This window comes from Mixophyes fleayi, chromosome 9 (assembly GCF_038048845.1).
Source record: "Mixophyes fleayi isolate aMixFle1 chromosome 9, aMixFle1.hap1, whole genome shotgun sequence".
NCBI classification, from domain to species: domain Eukaryota; kingdom Metazoa; phylum Chordata; class Amphibia; order Anura; family Limnodynastidae; genus Mixophyes; species Mixophyes fleayi.
In genome coordinates this window covers 64,329,583-64,341,370 of record NC_134410.1, presented here as the reverse complement: position 1 = coordinate 64,341,370, position 11,788 = coordinate 64,329,583, and positions in this window count along the sequence as shown.

Sequence of the window (11,788 nt, the reverse complement as noted above, 5' to 3'; positions counted from 1 at the left end):
TATGCAGTTTGACATAGGCTCTCGTAGAGTTTCATTCAATTTTTACTGATGTTGGCTCTGTGCAAAGCTTTGGCCATGGATACAGTTCTGTTTAAAACCTCCCACTATCCTGAACCTTTCTCCCACAGCAATTTAGCCCTGGTACTCCTTGAATCTCTTGTGGGTAGACCCAATCCATAAACTAATTTGGCAGCACCACCCTGGCCGGTAATAGACTTAATCTGCAGTATAAATTATACATTTTGACTTGGCCATCTATGAATTGACTATATATATGCTAGTGTAGTAATCATAATAAAAATATATATTTGTGGGTCTGTGTATTCATGTTCCTTATTATGCATGGTTCCCACAGATATATGGCGCAACTACATTTAGCCGCACAACGCTAGCAGATTAAATAATCCTGCAAAATGTAAAGCTGCTTATTCAGGGAACAATGATTCTGAAATAAATTATTCTTTGCGATGAAATAGCGTTTGTCTTGTTCGTGCTTGCTGCTATAATGAAAATGCACATTATGGTGGTTGGTAACTAACAGTAAGGGTTGCAAGCAGGATATTTCTCCCTAGGTCCTCTATGGACTCCTGTCATAAAATATGTAACCGTAAAATAGGTTTACTGCCGTGGTTAAGTATGTTGATTGTTACTGACAGTAAGGTCTGTATTGTTGCAATATAAATATAGACCTAGTACACTTGTGTATAGCAGTGATTTACTATTCTAATAATTAATAATAATTATATAATCTTTGAGCCAGGAAATGAACTAGTCAGTTAAGACTGCCTACAGAAATTATTTAATAGAGACTACATCTACCAGCATGCACAAAATCTTTGTACTACGGAGAAAGACGCTGCTTTTCATTTGCATAAACAGTTGGTCACTGCTGATCATGGGGTATATAGGGCACTGTATGGAATAAGGCACTAAAACTTGTCTAGCCTGCTACCTTCCCCTCTATATGCCCCCTTTGCCCATCTTACCGTTTTTTTTTTTAAAAGCGCCTATGGTGTAGTGCATGTTTTTAGTTTAGCCTTTTTTGGTTTAGGGAGAGCACTTGTAGCACTTTAGTGCCTCACGGCTGCCCCCCCTTTTCCTAACTAGACACTAGAAATTTTACCCCTGACGCAGCTCTCCTTTTAAAGTTTAATGGGTCAGTGCTGTGTCTGAGACGGCTGTAACAGCCTGTTTAAACTTCCTGCCCCTCAGTGACGTCCGTTAATTCACTGCACTGAGCTGGGACGGGTGATTTAGAAGTGCTCTGTAGTTCTGCAGTGATCATATAGCTATTTTCTGTGTTCTGTGCCCAAAGCCAACGAGGTATGCAGTGAATAAGAGCGAGTAACATAACAGCTCTCCTTATAGCAGCCAACGCCTTCTTCCTATCTTCCTCGGAATCTGTATTTAGGGAGCACACAATGTTTTGATGAGAGGGGGAGCGGATAAGAGGAGGAATGGAGGAGAGGGATTTAGTAGCTAATGTATTTATAACTTGTCAGTGCAGTAGGCTGTGGAAAGGGCACAGATGTGCAGCAATAACTCATTCTAAGCTACATGCCTGTATCTGCTTTACTGAGCACAGGCAAGTTATAGAACTGTACTCACTACACAATGGGTATAATGTTCATAACAATCCAAACATAGCTAGACTACTTATCCTCCTGGATGCTGCACTGAGGCTGTCCCTAGGGCAGAGGGCAGAGTCTGACTGGTCCCTGTAGTGGCACTGACACACTCCTGCGCTAACTGGAAGAGTGAATGAGTTAGAAGAGAGGAAATCTTCATGATTTCAGTGTTGTCCATTGATATTTATTTTTTTTGCAGCCTCTCATTGGATAAAATGCACACACCACATTGGTGTGTCGAAGTCCTATAATTGGATGAACGAAAGTATATTGGTTAATATTGTTTTGCCTTGCGATTCGTAAGCCACGTAACACAGATCCGTACGCCACCTAACAGCGCGTGGTTCGATCGCACGGTAAAAAATGCACGTACACACTCGCATTACATCATTTAGTTATTTATATAATTCATATTCATTTTGGTTCTGTTACACTGTAATTTATGAGCAGATAGTATTTGGTTTATTAGTTTATATAATATGATTATATGTACACTGCAGTGATATTTAAGGTTCAGGTTATAGGAAAGGTGTCATGTCTAGTATCATATTAAACCCCTATTCATCAGCAGCTGTCCGGTTCCATCGCCGAAGAGATCGCATATTGCATACTCTAGTTATTGATGTTAGGGAATAAACCTTTGTATGATGCTGGCTATGAAATGCTAATAGACTAAGTTGTAACTGGAGCACTGGCGGGAAGAAAGGAGCAGATCCCCTGGAGAGATCACCCCCACCTTTTGGATTCCTTAGTCTGAACTAGCCTATGACCTGTTTACCCTGGACCCATCTGATGTCTGGACCTATAGAAGCAAGCCACGTCATCTCTATTCACTCTGTAACACTGTATATATAATCATAGCTGCACCCCTACTAGCCTCAGTCTACTCTGATCACAGTATTCAAGGGTGAATTACTGTTCACTGGTGCCCGTGGTTAGCGCAGCGGTATGTATTTATCTTTTGGTATTGGCTGTATTGTACTGTATCTTAATATAAAATATAATAATGTATTGAACTGTTAAACTATTTACATCTGCTAAAATAAATCACTTTGTGCGTTAGAAACACAATACAATCGCTTGGGCAATGCTTATTTGAAAACGATACATACCGCACCTCACTACTGCCAGGACATACATATACCGCACCTCACTGCCGCCAGGACATACATACTGCCCCTCACCACTGCCAGGACATACATACCGCACATAACTACTGTCAGGACATACATGCCGCCGCTGATAATCGGTATCCCGATGTTCGGGATACCGACACCAAGTATAACTACAAAAAAAAAAAAAAAAAACACGAACACATTAATAACGATATAATTAAAAAACACCCTCACCTTTACAGCAACGGCAGAGATAACCGAAAGTAGTGGTTTGCGACCGCTGCCATATCCGAAGTTGATAGATGCCGGCCGCTTGATTTTTACATCACTGAACACACCCACATATATTTAAATAGGTATATTAATCTTAGCGGTTAGGGTGCGTCGGGAACTTGCGTGACGTGAAAATCAGACGCCGCCATACAGCATCTTTGGATTTAGCACTGGTCGCATAGTACTACATTCGGTCATCTACCCCGTCGCTGCACAGGTAAGGGTACATTTTAATTATATCGCTATTAATGTGTTCGTCTTTTTTTTGGACATATACTGGGTGTCGGTATCCACACCATCGGAATACCGTACTCAACCCCATATCGCACCTCACTACTGCCAGGACATGCATACCGCACCTCACTACTGCCAGGACATACATACCGCACCTCACTACTGCCAGGACATACATACCGCACCTCACTACTGCCAGGACATACATACTGCACTTCACACTTCACTAAGATTGTGGGCATACAGAGTTGCATGTGAGAAAAAAAAGTTCACGGGCGCATGGGATGGCACATGACAGAAAAGCTGGTGGGCATATTTAATGGCATGTTTGAGAATGTTGGTGGGCATAAGGGTTGATGTGTCACAAAATCTGGTGCGAATGGTGTGATATTTAAAAGAAACTTTGGTGAAAACTTGGTTGAAAAGTTGAAAATAAAGCAGGTGCACAGAGAGGTTACATGTAAAAGAATAACAGTGATAGTGGGGTGTCGTGTGGCTGGTACATAGGAAGTGATGTGAGAAAAGCTGCTGCACTTGGCAGTGGCATGTGTGCATGTGAACACATAACTGGTGGGCAGTGGGGTAGTATGAGAAAAAGACATTCACTGGAAATGGAGGGTACTAGGTTTAGAGGAAAACTTAGGAGAAATTACTTTGCCAAAAGAGTAGTGGATAGGTGGTATAGGCATCCAACAGAGATGGTAGAGGTTAATATAATAGAGCAACTTAAACACACTTGTTTATTATGGATTAAAAATAATAGTGGAAAGTAAATGAGCCAAGTGGTTCTTATCTGCCGTCAAATATTTGTCTTTACATTTCTGAATTTGATTTCAGAAACATTTTAACTTTAAAAAAAGTTATGAAGTTCCATAGACAAAAAAAAATCTTACGGTTGTTAGGGCCCACGACCACAAAGATGAGCTTTTACAACAGGTAGAGTAGAGATCTTCACCTTTAGCAGCCGCCTTTCCCGTAAAGCCTTATATGCTCACAGGTACTCAGATGCCCCCAGGTCTTAGGCTCAGAGTAGTAAAAGTGCATCCAATATGGCTGTAGTGCAGATGTAACCGGGGGCGCTAGCCCAGACTGGAGCCAGTAGTCAGTAGCAGGCCGAGGTCGGGGGTCCGAAGCAAACAGGTAAATCGATATCCAAGCAGAGGTCAGGGTCCCAAGCAAAATAGCGAAGTCCAGAAAATAAGCCAAAATGTCGGGGCAAGCAGGCAAGGGTCACAACAATAGATCAGTCAAACAGGAATCCAACAGCAGGTCAGCACAGAACAGGACTGGGGAAAAGCTATAACCGGCATGGAGGCTAAGCCATCCCTGCCTTAAATACAGAAGATAGCCAATCAGGACCCAGTATTAAAACTATGCCCAGGCACTGTCTAACAAATTAATACAATATTAATTAGCCTGCAGGCTGTGTGAGTTTCTGCGCAAGCGCCCAACTGTCCTGCATTTCTGGGAGGGGGTGCTCGGGGTCTCGGCGTCTGGCCTTTGCCCTAGCAACGGTCGGCCCGGAAACCGGAAGTGACATCCTGGTCGTTCAGGAGATGGCCGGGACGCCTGGCAGTGATGAGAGCGAGCCGGGGCGGCTATGGACACCGCCGCGTCTCGTAAAAATGGTTTAACATATTTGATTAAGGTTTCTTACGCTTGCACACCTTCTAAAATGTAAGAAAACGATTGAAACTCTTCCACTCAAACTCCAAAAAGCAATAAAATTACGATGATTAAGACAGGACGTGTTCCATGTGTAATACAGACATGGTATGCCATCACATCCTGTGGTTAGCTGCAGATTCAGCACTATCATTGAGTGAGATTGCTGTCACTCACAAAATGGTGGAGCTGCTAATTCATATATATTTATACATGTGTGTGTATATATATATATATATATAATATAATATTAGAGAAGGGATAGGCACCTAATAATGTATTTCCTCCAAGTAATATTCAAGACACTGTTCTATCCTGGTTCTCATCCTACTTTTCTAATCGCTCGTTCACTGTTAATTTCTCTGGGGCCACCTCTGCTTCGCTTTCTTTATCGGTTGGAGTACCGCAAGGCTCAGTGCTAGGTCCTCTGCTGTTCTCTATCTATACCGTTTCTCTTGGAAATCTAATAAGCTCCTGTGGATTTCAGTATCATCTCTATGCGGATGATACCCAAATCTATCTATCCTCTCCTGATCTCTCGACATCTGTGTTGTCCCGTGTAACTGACTGTCTTTCTGCCATTTCATCTTGGATGTCCTCTCGCCAACTCAAACTTAATCTTTCTAAAACGGAGTTAATAACATTTCCACCCACCAACAAGAGCATACCTGACATTTCTATCTCTATTGATAACATGACCATAAATCCCACCCCACAAGCTCGCTGCCTAGGTGTAATCCTCGACTCACACCTATCATTTGTTCCCCACATTGACTCTATATCTAAATCATGTTATATACATCTAAAAAACATTTCCAGAATTTGCACATATCTCACACAAGACACTGCAAAAACATTAATTCATGCACTTATCATCCCCCACATTGACTATTGCAATTCCCTCCCTAATGGTCTTCCCCAAAACAGACTCAAACCCCTACAATCTATTTTGTACGCAGCGGCAAAATTGATTTTCCTTGCAAATCGTTATTCCTCTGCTGAATCACTCTGTATGTCTCTACACTATGGAATTCTCTCCCTCGCACAATAAGACTCTCCTCTGGTCTACAAACTTTCAAGCGTTTTCTGAAAACCCACCTCTTCAGACAAGCTTATAATATTCCTTAACCACCGTCTTAACCTCACTACATTACTCTATTACCATTCGTTACAAAATTCCACACAAGACAACTACCCCATGACCAATATTGTTGTGTGACAGGATCATTTAGCTTATGAGTCACTTTTACCTTTGCAGTCTGGCTGGACCGAAATGCAAAATATAGACTTAACCTCATGTATCAAACTCCCATTGTCCCATTGATTGTGAGCTTGCGAGCAGAGCCTTCTCACCTCTTTGTCTGTTTTACCCAGTTTGTTTATTAGTTTACTGTGTTTGTCCCCAATTGTAAAGCGCTATGGAATATGTTGGCGTTATATAAATAAATGATGATGATGATATATATATATATATATATATATATATATATATATAAATATATACATATGTGTATATATATATCGTCATCATCATCATTTATTTATATAGCGCCAACATATTCCGTAGCGCTTTACAATTGGGGACAAACATAGTAAACTAATAAACAAACTGGGTAAAACAGACAAAGAGGTGAGAAGGCCCTGCTCGCAAGCTTACAATCTATTGGACAATGGGAGTTTGACACATGAGGTTAAGTCTACATTTGCAGTCGGCCCAGCCAGACTGCAAAGGTAAAAGTGACTCATAAGCTAAATGATCCTGTCACACAACAATGGTGATCAAGGGGTAGTTGTATAACAGGTGGTAATAGGGTAATGCACTGAGGTTAAGAGGGTGGTTGAGGAATATTATAAGCTTGTCTGAAGAGGTGGGTTTTCAGAGAATGCTTGAAAGCTTGTAGACTAGAGGAGAGTCTTATTGTGCGAGGGAGAGAATTCCATAGAGTAGATGCAGCCCGGAAAAAGTCCTGTAATCGGGAATGGGAGGATGTAATGAGGGTGGATGAGAGACGCAGATCTTGTGCAGAACGGAGTTGCCGAGTTGGGAGATATTTTGTGACAAGAGAGGAGATGTATGTTGGTGCAGCTTTGTTGATGGCCTTGTAGGTTAGTAAGAGTATTTTATATTGGATTCTGTAGAAAACAGGCAACCAGTGTAGAGACATACAGAATGATTCAACAGAGGAATAACCATTTGCAAGGAAAATCAATCTTTCCGCAGAGTGCACAATAGATTGTAGGGGTTTGAGTCTGTTTTTGGGAAGGCCAGTAAGGAGGGAATTGCAATAGTCAATGCGGGAGATGATAAGTGCATGAATTAAGGTTTTTGCAGTGTCTTGTGTGAGATATGTGAGAATTCTGGAAATGTTTTTTAGATGTATGTAACATGATTTAGATATAGAGTCAATGTGGGGAGCAATGGATAGGTGTGAGTCAAGGATTACACCTAGGCAGCGAGCTTGTGGGGTGGGATTTATGGTTATGTTATCAACAGAGATAGAAATGTCAGGTATGCTCTTGTTGGTGGGTGGGAATATTATTAACTCTGTTTTAGAAAGATTAAGTTTGAGTTGGCGAGAGGACATCCAAGATGAAATGGCAGAAAGACAGTCAGTTACACGGGACAACACAGATGTCGAGAGATCAGGAGAGGATAGATAAATTTGGGTATCATCCGCATAGAGATTATACTGAAATCCAAAGAAACGTATTAGATTTCCAAGAGAAGCGGTATAGATAGAGAACAGCAGAGGACCTAGCACTGAGCCTTGCGGTACTCCAACTGATAAAGGAAGCGGAGCAGAGGTGGCCCCAGAGAAGTTAACAGTGAAAGAGCGATTAGAAAGGTAGGATGAGAACCAGGATAGAACAGTGTCTTGAAGCCCTAGGGATTGCAGTGTTTATATGAGAAGAGAGTGGTCAACAGTGTCAAATGCAGCCGAGAGATCCAGGAGAATTAGGAGAGAGTAATGCCGTTTAGTTTAAGCAGTGATCAGATCATTGACAACCTTAGTCAAAGCAGTCTCTGTGGAGTGTTGAGAACGAAAGCCAGACTGAAGAGGATCCAACAGGTTGTTTGCAGAAAGGAAGCGTGTGAGGCGAGTGCAGGCAAGTCTCTCTAGAAGCTTGGAGGGGCACGGCAGCTTAGAGATGGGACGGTAATTTGAGAGAGAGTTTGGGTCGGAATCTTGTTTTTTTAGAATAGAAGTAATCACTGCATGCTTGTATAGTGACAGAAAGATGCCAGTAGAGAGTGAGAGATTACAGATTTTAGTTAGAGGTGAGATGAGCACAGGAGAACAGGGATCTACCAATTTGCGAGGGAATAGGATCAAGAGGACAGGAGGTAGAGTAGGAGGATAAGAAGAGAGTAGAAATTTCCTCTTCATTTGTGGGGTCAAATGAAGAGAGGGTGTCAGAGTTTGGTGGGAAGGAATTGAACTAATTGCTTGTCGAGGAAGAGGATACCATTTCTAGTCTGATCTTATCAATCTTGTCCTTGAAATAGGAAGCAAGATCCTGGGCATTGATAGTGGACGGAGGGTTTTGGGTGGAAGGATTGAGAAAAGCTTTAAATGTCTTAAAAAGGTGTTTGGGGTTGGAAGCCTGAGCATAGATAAGAGATTGGAAGTATGTTTGTTTTGAAGTGTCCAGAGGATTTCGATAGGAGCGGTAGATAGAAGTATATGTGAAGAAGTCATTAGAGGTGCGAGTTTTACTCCAGTGACATTCTGCTTTACGGGAAAGTTTTTGAAGATTTTGCGTTGCTTTAGTGTGCCACGGCTGACATCGGAGTTGGCGTGTAGTATGTAGTGTCGCTGGAGCCACTTGATCAATGGCTGTTGCTAAGGTTTGGTGAAAATTAGGTACTGCCATCTCAGGGGAGGAGAATGTAGATATAGGAGAGAGAAGGTGTTGGAGAGAGGTGGAAAATTATTGAATATTAATAGAATTAAGATTTGTGCGGGTATGAGGAGGCTTGGTAGAGTTAGACAGTAGAGAGGTTAGAGCAGTGGGGGTGAGCGTGTAGCTGATAAGGTGATGATCCGAGAGGGGGAAGGGTGTGTTAAGAAAGTTAGAAAGTGAGCATAGTCTAGAAAAAAACAAGATCAAGGCAATGGCCATCCTGATGAGTAGATGATTCAATCCATTGCAAGAGGTCAAGTGAAGAGGTTAGAGAGAGTAGTTTACTGTAATATGTGATTTTTGCTATATAGATAGGGACTTGTAACTAATAAAGCAGAGTTTATTGTTCACTCAAACCATGCAGTGTATTAAATTCTCTCCAGCTGATGAGCTCATAACTGATAAACTGACACTTAAAGGTGAACAATCTGATTTAGATTTGACAATACTGTTAGACCTTCCTGGATATAGATTTTTCTACAGTGTCTCTCTCATATCTGTTGCTCTTGCATTATGTCAGAAAGAGGGACAGGTTCCAAGTCCAAAGCTGTCACAGTGATGTATTTCAATTGCTCCATCTTTCAATCTAAACTACCTGGTGGACGGTCAGACCGGGATGATCTTTGTGATGACTGAAGCTGAGAACCTGCATCACTTATCCTGTGGGGGTTTTGCTGATATGGTGGAATTGGCCTGGCCCCGGAACCGGCTCATTCCATTGCGTTACTGAAGAGAGACAACCTGATTTTTTGGTCAATAGTTGCTGATACCTCTACTTCTTCCTGGTATGCAGTCCTCAGATGCCCTTCCTACAGGATAGGCATCTCAGTTGCTGCCCAACGCTGCAAGAGTCTCCCGGGATCCTCCCTAGCTGCAAAACTTGGAAAGATCGGTCCAGGGATTGGTTAAAGTATCTTCACCCCTAGAGAAAATTTTTCAATCCCTGGCAATGGGATAAAGGCGTAAGCGCCTAGGTCATCCTATCCCTCTAGAGGGGGATTCTGATACAGAGCCATCCTTACAAGAGGATAGCGATGTTCAGGACAATTCAAATTACGAGGATCTGTCTTCCTGTGAAGAGGACCCCTCTAGTAGATGGAGTATTGAGGACTTAGGGGTATATTTACTAAACTGCGAGTTTGAAAATCTGGAGATGTTGCTTATAGCAACCAATGAGATTCTAGCTTTCATTTATTTAGTGCATTCTAAAAAATGACAGCTAGAATCTGATTGGTTGATATAGATATCATCTCCAGTTTTTCAAACGCTCAGTTTAGTAGACATATACCTTGATCTTGGTGGTAGTAAAGTATTTTTATCGTTTTCCAATAAGCATTGTCTAAGCGATATCTTATGTTTCCAAAGCAGAAGCAAATGTTTTAGCAGTTTAATACATAATTATAATACAGTACAGCCGATACCAAATACTGCCGCGCCTTCGCTGTGCTCCGCTGGTACCAGCTACAGTACTTAAGTCCAGAAGACTGTGGTCAGAGATGACTGCAGCTGGTCCCAGCAAAGCTGTATTATATACAATCAGTGTTACAGAGAAAACAATGCAGATGATGTGGCTTGCTTTTATAGGTCCAGGCTTCAGGAGGGTCCAGTGTAATGCAGGTCATAGGCCAGTTCAAACAACCCCCTCCAAGGGTGGGGTTCAACATTCCAGATGATTCTCTCGCCCAGAAACCAGTTTAAGCTAGTCTATTTACATTACACAGTCAGTAACATTTTAAACATTTATTCATTAACATCGCTAACTAGAGTATGCAATGTGCGATCCCTTCGGCGAATGAACCGGACAACTGTGGACACATAGGGGATTAAAATGATACGAAACATGACATGTCTCCTGTAACCTAAACCTTAAATATAACTAAAGTGTACATATAACCTTAATATATATAACTATAAACTAAATACCATCTGCTCATAAATCACTGTGGAATGGAACCATTATAAATATGAAATATATAAATAAATGAATGTGAGAGTGTATGCGCGCGTATTTTATCGTGCGATCGCGCCGTGCCATGTGTTCCGTGGCGTACTGATCGTAATCGCATGGTAAAACAATTTTAACCAATATACTTTCGTTCGTCCAATTATACAACTTTGACAATATATATATATATATATATATATATATGATATAGCTTATATGAGAACACCCGCTCCCTCCTTTATACTTGTGTTCCCTGCAGCCTGTTGAAGAAATGGGTTCTCGAAATTGTCAGCCTGGAATACTTTGAGGTGTGGAGCATTCTTAGTTTTAGTAACTCCAATTGATGCAATTGGTTTATTCACTTCACTTGTCCTCCTGATCCATTTACACTGATGCTTCAACTCTGTGGTGGTGATATATTGGCCGCTCAAGTTATAGTTATAGGAGGAAGGGGAGGAGCACTGTCAAGTAGGGATCTGAAGATACCTGTCCTGTTATGCTCTCCCGATAGGCTTTACATGCTAACACTTCTTCAGATTGGGTTAGCTATCGGGTTCAAGCTCGAAAATGTTAAGCCTTTTGCATCTTGATAAATTAATCCATAATACAGTCCCTATTGAAAATAATGGAGACTGCGGTATTCTGCAATAGTTAGCCTAATGCAGGACATATCTCTGTTATCTTCTTTGATTGGCTTTTGTTAAACGGCCCTGATACATAAATTTGCCTAAATCATGCGGAAATAGTCACTTCACACTCAGGTTTCCCATTAGAACACAGTTGTTATATGCCCTCGTTTCAGTGTATTTTCACTAAATAAATTGTCTGTTTATTTATTTTTTAACTATTTTATTATCTTTTTTTCTTTGTGAGATAAAAGTGCAAAAAGTAAAACATCTGCCATATTTAGACAGTATGACTCTCACACATCCAGGACCCAATACTAACAAATGACAATCCTTAAATACCAGTGCAGAAATAGGAACTAGCAGTCAGTGCTCGAATTGGGCTGGTATGACATA